Raw genomic sequence first — 16,497 nt, forward strand, 5'->3', positions numbered from 1 at the left:
GAGCTGCTGGGCAGAACAGCGTTTTGCCTTTGGGTGTAAAACTGTGGTTAAGGCGGTGGGAAGTCCTTGGAAGGGCCTAAGGCCTCCAGAATTACGCGTCCCTTTTAGGCTCAACTTCAACTTTCTGTTTGGGAAGACCCATTGTAAGTGCTCTTTAAATGGGGGTGCGGTGGGGGGAGTTATGCAAAACATTTTGCACATAGCACTAAAGTTCAGTTTTGCCCTGAGACTGGAACGGTTGCTGGGACAGAGGGGGAGGAGTTAATTTCATAAAGATGTCTAGTCTTCGCACAGATCAACAATACTAATCACTCAGAAACCTCTGGGCTAGGGCGTTCGCCCTCCACATTTCCACGTCTCCTCCGCCAGCCCAAGGCCTCAGCCACCGACGTGCGAGGCCAGGCGAGGCGACCGTGGGCGCTGCACGCATGCGTTAGAAGACGCCCCAACTCCCCCGCGCCGTCCTTCCTCGGAACAAAACTAGCGCGGGGCCACTGGGCTCCGCAATTTGCGTAGATCGAATTTCTTCCAGCTTCGCCCGTCGGTGTGGCTCCCGCGGGTGCCGCGGCTCCCTTACGCCAGGAGCGCCCGCGAAGTGAATGGCTGGGCGCCGCGGGTGCGCCGCCGGCGTAGCGCGGAGGCTGCCCGGGTGCGGCTGCGCAGGACGCCCGAGCGGGCCGGGTGCGCCGCTGGCGTAGCGCCGAGGAGGCCGGGGTGCGGCTGCGCAGGGCGCCGGAGCGGGCCGGGTGCGCCGCCGGCGTAGAGCCGCGGCCCGCGCGCTGGGCTCCGCGACGCAGGTAGCGCAGGCGGCTTTGGAGAATACGCGACTGGGTGCAGCCGGGGTTTGGTACCGAGCGGAGAGGAGATGCACACGGCACTCGAGTGTGAGGTAACTATAAAACCCCGATTTGTTTACATTCCCTCCCCCAGAACCGGCCCCGTGCGCGGCGGAGCCTGGGAGTCCCGGGACGGCCGGGGAGGCCGGGCGGCCGGGCCGGGCCGGGGCTGGCACCGGGGGCCTCCGGGCCGGGGCGCGGGTGTCCGCAGCTGCTGCAGCCAGGCGGTGGCGGCGAGCCGGAGAGCGGCGCGCGGGGTCGGCGCGCGGGGCCGCGGCCGGCCGAGCGCGGCGGGGACCCGCGCCCCTGGCCCGCTGCGGGGCCGCGGGGCGGGCGGCGCCGGTTGGGGGGTCCCCCGCGGCCGCCGTGCGGCTCCCCGGGACCCGAGGCGCCTCCCGGGGGCTCGGCCGCGGGGGGTTAACGGACGCGGGCCGCGCCGCTCCCGGCCAACCGAAAAGGCTCGGCGGGGCGCGCGGGAGCGTCGGCGCGGGCCCCGGGGCCCCGAGCCCGGGCGTGGGGCGGCCGCAGCGCGGCCGCGGGCTTTGTTCCCGGACCCCGGGCTGCAGGCCGGCGTGGGCGCGGCTGGCGGCGGAGGGAGGCCGGCCGGCCCTCGGCGGGGTCCGCATCCGCTGCGCGCCTCGCTCCTCCCTCGGGGGTGGGGGGCGGCCTCCCCGAGCTCCCCGGCCGGCCCAGGCCCCCCTCGGCGGCGTGACGTGGAAGGGCTTCCTGTGGCTTCTGAGGAGACACGTTCACGTGGGAGCCTGTCCACATGGGCCGACTCTGAGGAGCTGGGCACGTGGAAGAAATGTCGCCGCAGGACGCCCCGCCACCGATGTGGAAGGGCCCTTCACCCAAGTGTCCGCTTCAAGAGTGACACAAAGCATGAGTTAAAAGACAGTACAACCTACAGTCTTCTAAACTTCCCTATATGTCTCCATTGTTGAGTGCGGCAACTAGCGTGTGACAGGTTTCTTTTATGTTTTTCTCGTGGGAAATGTGTATCTTAATGGTAGTTAAGAAAAAGTAATACAGGATCTCGAGGCTTAGAAACTGTAACAGTGCGAGTGAGGAGCCTAAACAAAGCCAGACTGCTGTGTCCAGCGTGAGATTAGGAGTCCCCAAATCCTCAAGTGTTTGAGTACCTTGTGAGTCATTTCTTCTGGACCTTGGGAATCCGTCCCAGACACCCCACTTGCTGTGTTCATTGGACGTTACACTAGGACGAAGAGACGTCGGTGATAAATGCTGTGAAGAAAATAAAATGTGCTGGCGGTTATTTTTTAACCTTTTTTGTGTTTTCCAGACTAAAGGGTCTAGGTTGTGACTAAATATAGGTAAGGATGCAATGCGTTCAGTTAAATGGAAACAGTTATGGGGAAACTACATGTTTTTTTGATGAAGTAACCTATATTTTAATAAAACATTAAATATCAATGGTACTGGTCTGCCTAATGACTCACTTCAAGCTAGCAAAAACTGAAAATGATCGTTAAAGGATTTGTTTCAGGCGTTTTGTATTACGGTAATTTGGCCTGTATTCAGGAACTTACTTCCTCAACCAGAAAGGAACTTAAGTTTTCGTGGCTTTAATCTCTTACCCAAATTGACAAAACTGAATTTTATCAGCTAATGATTAAGAACGCCTGTGCAAGAATGATGTTGGTGCTACTTCAAAGGAAGTACAGAGTACATTGTCTCAGGTGATAACGTAAAGGCGCACAGACCTATAAACCCAACCATTTGGGAGACAGGAAGCTGGCACATTCACTCCTGGAGCCTGCCCTAAAAAGTTAAATGAAATAGCTCAGCGGTAGAAGAGTTGCCTGGGGCTTGCACGAGTCTAGGCTCAGAATTACTACTGCAAATAGACGCACATGTCAGTGCATATGTACGTGCTTACGTATATGTATCCTGAGCTGTGCAGGTGAATGCTCCATGGCTGAAATGTTACAGGCCAGAAGTGTTTCCGGTTTTTGTTTCTGGATTGGGGAATATTTGGAGATATTAAATAGTGGGGAATTTCTTGGGCTAGGACCCAATTCTAAACGTGAACTGTACCTTTATTTTGTATAGGGCAGTGTACACACACTGAAGGCAGTTTTAAACCTGTTTCCTGCAGTTATATTTTGAGACCTAATGCAGACACAACAGCGGCATCTTAGTTCCCAGAACAGTGGATTGGTAGCGTTTCAGCCTTTATAAGGCGCTACCTGCATTGTTAGGTCTTGCTTTTTCTGTCTGTAGTCCACTGCTAGCTCGTGAACTACCACCCTCGTCCCAGTCTTGTTCAGATTCTTGGTTTTGGTTGGTGCTGGCCCTATGCAGGATCCACCATCCTCAGTCTTGGTAATCACCTTGGCTCTCGCCAGAGTTTGAATCTCTGCTTTGAAGTACTTTGAGGAGGTCTAATGTTTATTATGCAGGCGTTGCTCTAGGAAACCTACATGATTATGGAGAAGATACATCTATATCTATATATATGTGGAAATTATTCAACAGCTGAGCTGAGCATTTGCTCTTAAAGAACTTCAACTTTGTTCATATGTTTCTCTTGCCCCTGTAGAACCCTGGGTGTTTGCCAGGATTGGGATGAATTTAGGGATTTGGGAGTGAGGTTAAAGATTCAAAACTAATTTGGTTCCCTTTGCAGTTTGCTTTAGACTGAACTTAAAGTATTATAATATGTTACAAAACCTACTTCAGGAGTTTAATATGGCTTTTAATGATGACGAACCAAAGAGCTTTTCCCTTACCTTCTCGACATCCAAACTTTTCTTTAATGATTGAATTTACTTCCCTTTTTGTTCTGCCCGATAACTGATTATCCCAGGATGATACTTAATGATTCCTACTAGTAAGGCCTTTGAAACATCTTTTAAATCCGTAACGCATATGTAATAACTGATAACTGTAGATTTGCCCTTTTTTCATTGTTCTATTCTGTAGTTACACGTTTATATTTTGGTTTCTTTACAAAGCCAAATTTCTGAAGGGGAGCCTGTACCCCACAGCTTTTTGTCACGAAGTCTCAGTGTGCTATGACACATTCAGTGAGTGACTGGGTAGAGGCAGCTTGTCTGCCAGGTTTAAACTTAGCATTAAGGTGAAATCATTTGGATAAAAATACTAGTCTTCATCAGTGTAGTGCCTAAGGCAGGAATGGAGATTCAGTTGAGTTTTGAATCAAAGAGACATTGTCACTAATACATTTAAAACCAATAGTCACAAATTGGACAAAGCAGACAACTGAAAATGGAAGAGAAATAGAGGCAATCAAAATAGTTTTTTTGTCTCTGGTTTGATTTTCAGCCATCTTTCATAATAGTGTAATTTACATTAAAAATATGCAGAAGGCTGGGAGTATATCTTAGTAGATGAACTGGCTGCCATAGTGAATTCCTAGGTTCTATCTACACCTACATCAACATGAATAAATAGTCTCATGTTCTCCGTCTTGCTCTATCTTTGATTTGGTTGCCTGGTAGAATCCTCAACAGTTTGCTGCCCCCTAGTGTTTGACTTATCTTGAAGTTTCTTGGCACCTGTCCTCAGTTCTAAAGTTAGAAATCTGCATAACCATAGATGTACCTGAGGCTTTTCTCTAGTTGATTACTGGTACAAATGTAGAATGAGTATCTATTTTTTAAAACCGATTGTGATTGCATTTAGTCTCCAGTTTTCCAAATACGGGAAAAAAATTGGATAGACACAGAATCAATGTATCTTTCAAAATAATATGTTTTTTAATTTGCAAAAGCAGTTTGTTAAAATAGAGAGGTGGTGTTTGAAATTAGCTTTGTACATGCATAATGACTATTTAATCTGGGCTTCTTGAGAAGGGTATTAAACTTTTGGCTTAATTTGTTCTATGTAACTATGTTGTACTGATAATAAAGTTTGAAAATGTCAAATTCACATGTTGACCTTGCTTTAAAAATTAAGTAATTTTTAAATAAAAAAGTCTCTAGGTTCTTTCATTACCACCAGATTTCATAGTCTTTTATAGTTTCAGATTATGCCAATTATCAATTTTTCAGAATATTTGTTTTTATTCTTTAAGACCTGTGGGTGGGCCACAGTCACGCTTAGATTTTTCTGAAATAAGAAAATATTTTAATTCTCAATAAAAATTTACTGGAATATTTTAAAATGTGTTTAGTAGGTATAAAGCAATATACAACTGAAATGAAAAGTTTAAATAACAGCAAGGTTACTGAAATCATTCTCAACTGTGTAGGTCACCTGTAGTATTCAGAAATGTTAGAATAAAATCATTTAGTGTTGTGTCTCAATAGTGTAGAATGTTATTTTCCTAATTATTTTTAATAGAACATGCTCAGTATTACAGGCTACCCAGATATAGAGACTGGATACTTGGTGTACTTTTTAATGTTAAAAGATGTTCTAACAGGACGATAGCAGTAGTTACATTTATGCAAATGTAAGGATAGCATCTTGTTACTGTATGGTTTTGTTGTTGTTTATTTTGTTTTTGCTTTTTTGGGAGGTGGAGGAAGCAGTATCTAGAAGTTAATAGTAGATTTTATAATTATCCACTTTTATAATTATCCTCTATAATCCCTTTAAAAGATGCCTTGCTGCTGAAAGGGAAATGTCAGCTAATACTAGTCCTTGAATTTACATTTTCAGCAGCTATAATTTTGTCCTTAATTCACATTCAACTTTTAGAGGTAGCCAGCTTATTCTGAAAAAGCTCTTCGGGATGAGACATGAATCAGAATGTTGGAGGGAACACCTCATCGTGTTGAGCAGAAGTGCTACAAGAGGTGCAAAGCGTGACAGAGGCTATCTTCACCCTGCTCATTCGTCTGAGACTCCTCAGTGATTAACTTAGATTTAGATTGATTTTCATCCAGTAAAACTGGGAGTTAGAAAAATCTCAGTTGCAGTAAGATAGTAGAGATTTATGTCCTACTGTGCTATTTGATGTCTAACAAGACATTTCAGATGGGACTTTGAACAAATCTAAATTTTTTGTGAATTCACTGTCACCTATTTTGTGAACTTTTGAATTTTAAGGTAGAATTTTCTCCAGAATTAGTTTCTAATTCAGTTTCTGGGGTGTTTTGTTTTTATGCGAGCTAAATTGGGGCAGTAATGGGACTAATCTTTTGTGAACTACCTTTAGATGTGGCTTCTTCATTCATGTCTGTGTTGTCCCTGCAGATGATAAGCTATATGGTTGAGTAAGCTGTGGTGGAGACAGCAGGCCCCAAAGCCCTGTAGCTTTATTCTGAGCAGTTCAAGTCTCCCAACCCTTGGAAATATTTTTAATACTCCATCATTATTGTACTTGTTGCTCTTAAGTATTTCGTGGTAGAATGCTTGATTAGTACAGTGTTCATTCAGATAACTCATAGGTAATTGCGAAGCTTTGCAGTCTCCCCCTTTGCATTTTCTATTGAAGAAATAGCTGGGCTGGGCGCTCGCCTATCACTAGATTAGGTTGCTACATCTGCTGTCTCCTAGTCTTGTTTCTCTAATGCAGAAGTTATCTGGATCTTCCTTGTAATGCTGTTTTTAGGCCTTCTTGCCTCTGTTTCATTCCCTTCTATTTCCTGTCTAGGCAGCTCATAGTTGTATATTTACAGGCTGATAAGCACATATGTGGATCTGTTAGCTCTAAATATTCCCTACTGAAGATTCTCTGTATATGTGAAGACATACACTATGTACTATGTTAGACAGAAACATAGTCTCTTCATGGAGGCCGCAGAATATCAGTTAGATGCCATTAGTGATTTCTTCCTATGTTATACAGTGAGATCAGTAAGACAGTATAATAGAAATATATCTCCCATAATTGTAAAGCCTAATTTAGTTTTAACAGATTGATATATAGAATATGTAGCATCATATACTATATGTGAAATGTAAATGTTAGTAAATATGTACATATATGCTGTTAGATATATTTATGTATAAATATAAATTGTATACATTATAATTTATATAGTATATTATACATTTTAGGTATACATTTTATGTATAGAGTACATAGAGTATATACATTATATAATATATATTTATACACATACATACGTAAGTAATCTTTTCCTGTAGGCATTTTTTAGAGTATAATATCACTTGATAACTTTTTAATGTTTGGAATGTTTTAAAATTTTTGTTAATTTTTTAAAAATATTTAAAAATGTTTTTAAATTTTTGTTATTTAAAATATTTTAAAAACAAAAATATTTGTTTCAAATTATAGTATTTATTCTTGAGTAATTGAACATACATAAGCAGTGTAATACAAACAGCTCAGTGATAGTAGTCATTTGAAACAGAAGCTGTGGAGCTTCACATTGGATTTGATACTTTCACTGTCTTCTATTATGCACTATCCAGCACCAAATCAAAAAAATGAGAAAAACAGTTTGCTTTATATTCTTTTTCCTAACTCATGTTCATTGCCTGCATTCAGTCCTTAGAAGTGATATTTATTGTCTGTCTGTTTGCTCTTTGTAGTGGGACTCAGTCCAGAGCCTTGGGCATGTTAAGATCTGTTACATCCCCAGATCCTAGATTCTTGCTCGAGACAGGGTCTCACTATGGAGTCTAGGCTGACCGGGAATTTTCTAGGTAGTCCAGGCTGGCCTTGAACTTACAGTCCTCTTGGGCATCCTGAGTGCTGGGACTTACAATGACCAGTGTTGCAAGTTTTTCCTAAAAAGGAAGTGGATTTAAGAGATTTTAGTATTTTAGAGGTCCTGTTGTTTTTAGCTATGCTTGTAGGATTATGTATTAAATATGGCAAGGGGAAAAAGCTATTTATGTTTAAGAATCATGCAAGAAATTCCAAAATCTTCATAGGCATGATTGCTTATATATGGAAAATCAATAATGGTTGAACAATGACATTGAAAAGACCATAACATTACTGAAAATGTGACATAGTTATATATATGATCTGAGTTGGTAGAACTATTGACAAGTCGGGAATAAATGCAACAGTATAAAGCGGGCTCTTTGATTAATTCCAGAGGGTTAACGAGGGCGATGTAATTATACTGAAAGTGGCAGTCCAGCAAAGCTGAATCTTGAATTTCTCTGTTAAAGAATTTGAGTACAGGACTAAACACTCTGAAATTTTGCAGTCATTCCTCTTCTTAGAGTTAATTACAGGCTAGTATTTAGAAATAATGACATAAATTAGAATTAAGATGTGTATTGTGGTTTAAAACTACACAAAGGCTTGTGAAGTTCTTGACCAGTGTGATTTTCTTCTACATTAGTTAAGACTTATCTATCTATCTGTCTATCTATCTATCTATCTGGCAGAGTTTTTCTGTGTAGCCTTGACTGTCCTGGACTTGCTTTGTGGACCAGGCTGGCCTGGAACTCACACAGATCCACCTGTCTCTGCCTCCGCTAGTGCTGGGATTACAAGCATATACCATTGCGCCAGATCTAAGCTTTTATTGATTCATTAGTTGAATATTTTCAAATTTCATTGACTTTAAGGATTTTCTTAATAATCAAACTTAAATGGAGTTTTTAAAAATCAGATGGAGCTGGATGTGGTGGTGCATGACTTTAATCCAGCACTCACGGAGGCAGAGGCAGGTTGGTCAGTGTGAGTTGGAGGCTAGCCTGGTCTACAAAGTCAGTACAGGACAGCCAAGGCTATACAGAGAAACTAACAAACAAACAAGCAAAACCCCAAGTGGTTTTATGAAGTTTTTTAATAGTAGAGAAAGTCTTGTATGTCCTTTTTTTGTTTTGTTTAATATTCTACCCAGAGACTAGGCACTGCTTTAATGCTTGTGGATGAGTCTTCTGCTATGTCTCCAGGTACCATGCTCCTTACTTGGCCTTCAGTCAGGCGTGCCAGATGTAATGCAGGATGGCTTAGTGTTCTTCCCATGTGGCACACCTACTAGTACCTTAAGTTTAATCTTGGTTTGGAACTTTAGTTAGTGTTGTTGTTGTGATCCATTGTAAGAAACAACTACTTTTTCTATTCTGCAGTACTTTTTTTAAAGATTTTATTTATTACATATACAGTGTCCTACCTGCATGCACACCTGCACGCCAGAAGCGGACAACACATCTAATAATAGGTGGTTGTGAGCCACCATGTGGTTGCTGGGAATTGAACTCAGAACCAATGGAAGAACCGCTAATGCTCCACCTCTGATCCATCCCTCGAGCCTTCTGCAATACTTTCTTTTCTGGCCTTAATATTTTTCTTAGAGGTCTCATCCTTGTCACTTCTTTCCTTCTGTAAATTAAGATCTACATCAGCTCTGTGTTTTTGAATGTAGTTGCAAAAGGAAAATGAATTTTTTAAGTCTTTGTACAAGAGTTTGTGCAATTTTCTTATATATTAGAAATGATTAAGACTGATAATAAGCATGCTGTTGGGTTGGTAATTAGCAGATTAGTTTGGCATTTAGATTTCATTTTTGTAAGAGATTGCTAAATGCTCTGTCTTAGTTCACTTTGTTCGACAATTAGAGGACCCTAATGGCTCAGAGTAACTGTTAACGTGTGAAAATGAATTAGCCAGAAACCTTTGCTGATAGAGAAGTTGTCTCTGGGTTGTCGGCAGCTTAAGAATGTCTGTCAGCATTAGAAAAGCATTGCTCTGGCGTCTGGTCATGGCCTTCCTCCTGACCTCCTAAGGATTCTTTTAACTTTCAGTTCTGTGAATGGCAAGGTGGTGTGACATCAGGGAAGTATGGCAGTGATAGCCTGGTGAAAAGGAAGAGTACAGAGGGAGAGTGAAAGTGGGTGCCATAGCGGTGGCAGTTGCGGAACGAAGACATTTCTTCTGTAGGGATGGCTGGGTGCCCATGGAACAAAAAGGAGTTGAAGACTTCACTGAAGAATAACAAAAGTCATATGTTCTGTAGCTTTAAAGGCATTTCAATAATTACTGACTGAAAGGCATCTCAGCCACTCAATTTTTAACCATCTCATGTATTCTTCATGCCCACCAGTAGAAAGACTAGCAAACATTAATGTGATCTTCCCACAGTGTGCTTTAGGATCCCTGTAACAAAAGATAGAAGTGCAGAAATAAAGTAGTTGTACAGATATTTAATAAGAAAGTAAGTGTTTGTACTTTAGTGTTGAGAATATAGGAAATACTGGTGTGATGTGTTGTTTATAGGAGTATTAGTTGGATGTGTTGCTTAGTGGGGTGTCTTAAAAAAAGACATAGATGTTTGTAGTCTTTTTTAAGTTAGAGGGAGGGCAAGCACTGAATTACACTCACATTCAATGAACACGTGTGCCATCGTCATGTGAATGAATCTCTGGAAAGATTAAGAGATTGCCTCAACTGTGCTTGTTTATCTGTTCATTTAGTTCCTGAAAGCTTTGTCGACATTCTAAACTGTGAACATGGCCATGGAAGGCTAGCTAGCTGGTCACATGGGGTTACAAAAGCAAACCTTGGGTAGGAGGAAGACCCCATTTCCTTCTGAGAACTCATTACTGCACTGCTGTGTCCTTAAGTAGCTGTAACGCCAGGAATCTGCTGTGCTTGAGGGAGTCCTTTCTACTCCTGCTGAAGCTGAGTGATCCTGATGCCTCTTGGTTGTGCTAATTGGTTCTGCTTGTGCCCTTGTAATATCTTGATAGCATTCTTTTAAACTATTACAAAGGGAGTTCTCCCCAGTTTTGTTGTACACTTTTAAGTCAAATGTTAATAATATCACACCTAATAACAGCAATGTCTTAGCATTGGTATGCCTAGTTGCTTTCCAGGGCAGTTTTGGATGCGTTATGTTATTTCCCTTGGTTGATAAACATAGATGTTATCTACTTTGTTTTGCTGAGGACAGACTGTGTCAGTGCTGTGGTGCATAGATAAAGTTTTTTTTGATTTCTGGTCTGCAGTGCTCCATATACAATGATACATCTGGTGAATGCATCAGAAACTAGGGTGAACTTCAAGTACTACGCTACTGTTAACAGCTTGCACTTAAGTAAATGTAAATAATGCAAGATTGGAAAATAAAAATGTAAGCCTTTGTCACTTAAAATTATGAATTTTTATTTTTATTTTGTTCTTTGTTAACCATAAAAGAAGCAGAAATCAATAGCCCCACCATATAAATGGTAAGACTTAAAAGATGTTATTATTTACCTAAAGACTCAAAATAACAGTCTAGTCTTTAACAAATCTTTAAAAAAATTAATTACAAATTTACTTTTATATATGCATGTATGTATAAGTGAGCATATGTATGTGTGAGCATGTATCTATATGAGTATATATGTGTGAACATGTGTGTGAGTCTGTGTCTCCATGTAGGCACCTGGTGCACAGTATATATGTGGAAGTCATAGGACATCTTCGCAGAGCTGGTTCCCTTGCTCCATCTTTATCTGGGTTCTCAGACTCAGATCCAGTCACCAGGCTTTTGCAGAGGCACTTTCTCGCCTGTCTTGCTAGCCCTTCTAGCAGACCTGACACCTTGGCTGATACTTCTTGCACATGCTGACTCATTGCCACTTCTCACCTTTTCTGCAAACATCGTTTTGATCGACAGAAGGAACCTACCTGTGTTTTCAAGTGCTGTGATGAAACCTTAAAAAAAATGTGCTTTGTACATTTTTCAAACTGTTACATTTGGTGAAGGGATTTTCACAGGTTTACTAAGACCACGGCACACTTAAGGACTCCCAGTTGAGTGGTTCGGTGCCTTCTCTTTGACTTTCTGCCTCCTTGCCTTTCAGAATAACAAATGAGAACCTCAGAAGTCGTAATGAACTTACAGTACTTTCCTGTTGTGTTTAGTGCATGTGTGTCTGTGAGAGACAACTGAGATGAGCTATTAACTGTGTTCTTCAAAAGTACTCACTAAAATGCTTTTGTGCCCCCTTTTTAATTTTAAAAATGAAACAACTGGGTGACAGAGTTTATACTCAGTTGATTGCCCTTTCTGGAGATCTAGTGTTGGAGATGGGATTCTTTCATGTTTACTAGGATGTTTTCTATGCCAGTCATGTTGATAACTGAGTGACTTTGTTTTTATTTATATTGTTTATATTAGCTAAATGTTAGTAGGAGAGAATTTCTTTTCCATTCAAAATAGTTTTGTGGTGAATTAGCTGAGCCATTTCACTAGTGTCCCATCAATATTTTGGTTACAGAGTATGAATTATGATGATGTGGTAGAAAGAGCTCCTGACTTCAAGTCAGCTCAGTGCCACCGTCTTGACAGCTCACCTTGATTGTATGGTGCGCCTTCAGTGTTAAATATTCTCCAGGGCATTTTTCTCTAATTTTCTACATTTACATTTATTTGTATACAATAAAGGTGTAAAACATCTCTCAGAAGGTTTGTAAAGAATCTTGTAAGCCTTTATGGAAGAATATGCTATCAAAGATCTCAAACTTTTTATGTAAATTGGCAAAAGTCATTTTTATTATGTACAACATGGTGATTTTGTTCTGTTTGCATTGTAAACTGGGTAAGTGAGGCCCGTTAACATTCACTGAGATGAGTGTTGTGTGCAGCGAGGACACTGAGAGCACAGGAAGGCATAGTGTCCTATGCTGGTTGGCCTCAGCTTCCTGAGTCCTTCCAGTTGCAGTAGTGTGCTGCTGCCCTGCACACCCTGCTCCGTTGCATGTAAGGATCTCTGCAGACAGCCATGTGTGCTGTCAGGCAACAAAGAGTCTTTCCCCGCTCTGATTAGAAGTGTTCTATTGTCTACAGTTTAGAGTGGTCATGAAAAATGTGACATTCAGGTGTTTTCTGTAGCGTTAGCATTTAATCAGTATTAGTCTCTCGGCTTTGAGAGTGGTCTGAGATTACTATAAGGCCACTGGGGAAAGTGGTGATATAGAAACAGAGCTGTTTTTACAACTGCTGAATTTTAAACTATTTCATGATTTAAAAAAAAACAACAACAACAACATTCATCCATGCAACTTTTTCCAGTTGTTTGGGGTTGGTTTGTTTGTTCTTTTCCTGACTCAGTGTTGAAGTCTGTATTCTTTATACAGGCATTAAAAAGTAATGACAACATACTGACAGGGAAGTATCCCCAGCCAGGTATAAAATCCTTCTGTTTTCATGAAGCGGAAAACACATGGCCAGCACCCCGTAAACACAACTTCATAATGATCCAGAGTTATCTCAGGATGCAGCCACAGTGTGGCCACTGCGCACTGTAGAGCTCAGCCATGGAGACTAACAACAGGGGAAGAGAAGAACTTCACGTTTTTCTTTTCATCCCAAGCAAAAGCGTTGGGTTTGGAGATACTGTAATTGCATAATGATGATACTGCCTTTTTGTAAGTTAGCCCTCTTAATTAGAAATTATGCAGTGATAGAGTACTTAAAGTTTGAGCTGTGATGCTGTATGACAAATCCACGGTGAAACATGTTTATGGTGACAGCTGTCAAGTTATCTATTGTCAGAGTCCATCCTCCCATTTTTAAAAAAGATTTATTATTTATACAGCATTCTGTCTGCATGTATGCCTGTGTACCAGAAGAGGGCACCAGATCTCAACCCTAGATGGTTCTGAGCTACTAGGTAGTTGTTGAGAATTGAACTCAGGACCTTTGGAAGAACAGCCAGTGTTCTGAGCCATCTCTCAGCATCCTCTTCCCATTTCTGTGCAGTAAGATTATATGAGTCTTCAGAGGATAGCAGAAATCTTACAGTCTTGCAGCTAAAAACTATCCTCACTTATAAAATTAATGCTCTCAACATATAAAACCCAAAGAACTCAAAAACAGATATAATGGAATATTTTGTTTAAAGTATGGTCAAGTCCTCTGAATGCCAGTATTTAAGGTGGAATAATACGTGAGCTTGTCTGACATTTCCTACATTCCTTTGTCTACCCCACAGATACTCTTAATTTCCATGGAATGCTTAGGAAGCTCCATAAATTTTGGCATGCCTGTACTTTGCAGCTTCCATGTTAATTGAGGCCTGTAGCTGTTTGCAGGTTGAAAGGAGGGAAAGTTGATGGGTACAGTGTCTGCTTTCCCTGCTGCTGAGGGTGACATTACTGAACCTCTGTTTTCTTTTTGTTTCTTTCCATTGTCTGAGCTAGCATTAATCCATGGAAGGCTGTTATCTTTCTGACTAACCAGAGCAGAGAGGCCCTTATACCTGAAATAGACTTAGACTGAGACAGAAAAGAACTTGCTGATTCCATTTGGGAATGGGTCTTTGCAGAGCTGCTGAGCCTGCTCAAACAAATGCTCCAAACGTGTGCTAACGTAGTACTGAAATTGCAAAATTTATCATTTAATTTTAAAAAGCTGCCAAGTTTAAGATTATTCCTGCATCACTTAGGGTCTTACATACTTATTATTTTCACTTGAATGTAGTAAGAGACTCGAGATTAGAATCTTTGCAATCCATTGAATTTGTTACACGAATGTAGACTAGTGGTAAATGTCAACATGAATCTCATGTATACTATGCATAGGTTTTGTGTTTCATTTGATATTTTCTTATCTGCATTTACTACCACTGGTTCCTAGTCACTGAACAGTTGGAAAAAATGCATTGAAGAAACTTTGTGACATTTTCTTAGACCATTTCCTTAGACTAGTGTCTCAGTGGAAGTGTGAGGTACCTGCACCGAGTGTTACAGACAGAGAGGAATGGGATCTTCTTTCATTAACAATGACAGGCTAAAATCATCTGTGGCCTTTAATTTTCATTAGTGTACAAGTAAAATTAGTATGATTCTATCCAGGCTAAACGTTAATCTCTGAATTTTTCTCTTGAACATTTTACTTCTTGTAAAATAAAGACAAAGCCCTTATTAATAAAGTGATTAGTGTTCTCATTGGCCTCCTCAGGTTACTACTTCCTCAAAATTCTTTATCATTTGAGCATTAAAATGTCTAGGTAGGGAACAAGTATGTGAAACATACAGATATTTTTGCCTTTATGCTGGCAAGGAGAACACACAGGCCAGGGAGCCTGCCACTTCCATTGGCATGCCCCCACCACAGCACAGCTCTGCTGCTCATCCTACTGTTTGAGAAACCAGCAGCATCTTGCTCCAGGGCATGTCTCCTCCTTTTCATGGGATCATATTTCACTTTAATTCTGAAACGCATGGCGTTTTCTTTAATCCGTGATTGGTTATTATTGCTTAGATGTGGTAGGATTCTCAGAGTTGTTGCCATCCTGATCTTGCTCAAATTCATGGCTTAGCCAACAGTGGTTTACTGTTCTACATCCCTGAGGCTAAGCAAGTCTGAAACTCAGATGTCAGCAGACACAAGCTCTCTGAAAAATTTAAGGGAGAATCTTTAATTGCCTTTTCCTCCCTTCTGGTGGTTTCTAGTGCTTTGATGTTCTGTTGCTTCTAGTCATATCACTAAATTTAATATTTTTCAATGGTGACTGTCAATGAGACTGTAAGAAACTGAAATGTTTGGATTAAAAGGCAAATCTCAGTGTAGCTTTGGAATCAAATACAAATTTAGATTTTGAAATTCTTAGCCCATGTATGTCAGATGACCTTCTCTCATCTCTATGCAAATGGAATGAAGCCCTGTGAGACAGTCCACAGCTGTGTGAATGCTTCTCCCGCCACAGCTGCTTCTCCTCTTCCCGTCCTGGGAGAAGTGTTCCACAGTGGGCCTCACCCTCTTTGTCCAGCTCCGAAATTCCATGTGTTTAAGGAAAGGCTTTGTTTGTTGTTGTGTGTTTTAGGCATTTTTTTTTTTTTCCTTAGGACAGGAACCTCTGTGAAGCCCTGGCTGTTCTGCTCTGTAGACCAGGCTGGCCAAACATCACAGAGATCTGCCTGCCTCTGCCTCCCGAGTGCTTGGAATAAAAGCCGTGCACTACCAACAACCAGCATGCTTTTTGGCGTGTTTTAAATCACCTGTAAATGATCTGTATCTTCCTGCTTCCCAGCTGCACATGGTAATCATCTCCCAGTGCATGACTTGTTTTTTTTTGTTTTGTTTTGTTTTATTAACTCTTTGAAAATCTTATACAGTGCATTTTGATCAATTCACTGCTTTCCCTAGTTCCTCTCAGAACCATCCCTACCTCTATACCTATACCTATGACTTGATTCTTTTTTTTTCAGAGAAGCTTTTTGAGTAGATTTTTAATTTTAATGAAGTAAATGGTACTAGTTTTCCTCTTTTCAGTGCCTTCTGTCTCCTATCTTGAAGTTCTTAGTTTCTCAAGTTACTTTTGTAGATCTACACTTTGTAGTAACAGTGGTCAGTAGTCACATGTGACAATTGGGCTTTTGAAATATGGTTAGTCTGAATTAATATGTGCTATATGTCATACTGATTTCAAATACAAGCATCAATTCCAATACATAGTATTAAACAGGTTGTAAAATACCTAGTTAACAAATTTCAGATGTGAGGTAGCTAAATGTAATAGGAAATTAGTTTCACATTTTTACTCTAGAAAAGTTCAAATAACAAAACTGGCTCACATATTTCTAGGCTCTAGAAGTGTCCTTTTCAGTAGAACCTGCTGTGGTGATGACTGTGTTCTGGGCCCAAGACTGTGGCCCCTAGCTGCATGTGGAGGTACAGCCTTTTAAATGTGGCTGTGATCACTGAGAAACTGAATCTTAAATTCAAATTCAGTTCATTTAAAGTCGAGTGCCCATATTCTGCTAGTAGCGACTGTACTGACTAACATTTTTGGACACTCTCCT

General features: G+C 41.2%; 1 protein-coding gene across 2 annotated transcripts in view; it reads left to right on the top strand.

The window, feature by feature from the left end:
- The first annotated feature begins 279 nt into the window (after positions 1-279).
- The window catches only part of Slc39a10 (solute carrier family 39 member 10), a 46,965-nt gene continuing 30,747 nt past the window's right edge, over positions 280-16,497 (top strand). Inside the window, exon 1 of one of the 2 annotated variants that reach the window (XM_021660606.2) lies at positions 280-889. The gene's annotated coding sequence lies outside the window, so the exon portion shown is untranslated. Of the gene's footprint in view, positions 890-1,613; positions 2,171-16,497 lie in introns of those variants that run through there. The other variant, XM_060368355.1, reaches the window with a different exon arrangement.

The sequence above is a fragment of the Meriones unguiculatus genome, chromosome 15 (assembly GCF_030254825.1).
Source record: "Meriones unguiculatus strain TT.TT164.6M chromosome 15, Bangor_MerUng_6.1, whole genome shotgun sequence".
Taxonomy (NCBI): Eukaryota; Metazoa; Chordata; class Mammalia; order Rodentia; family Muridae; genus Meriones; species Meriones unguiculatus.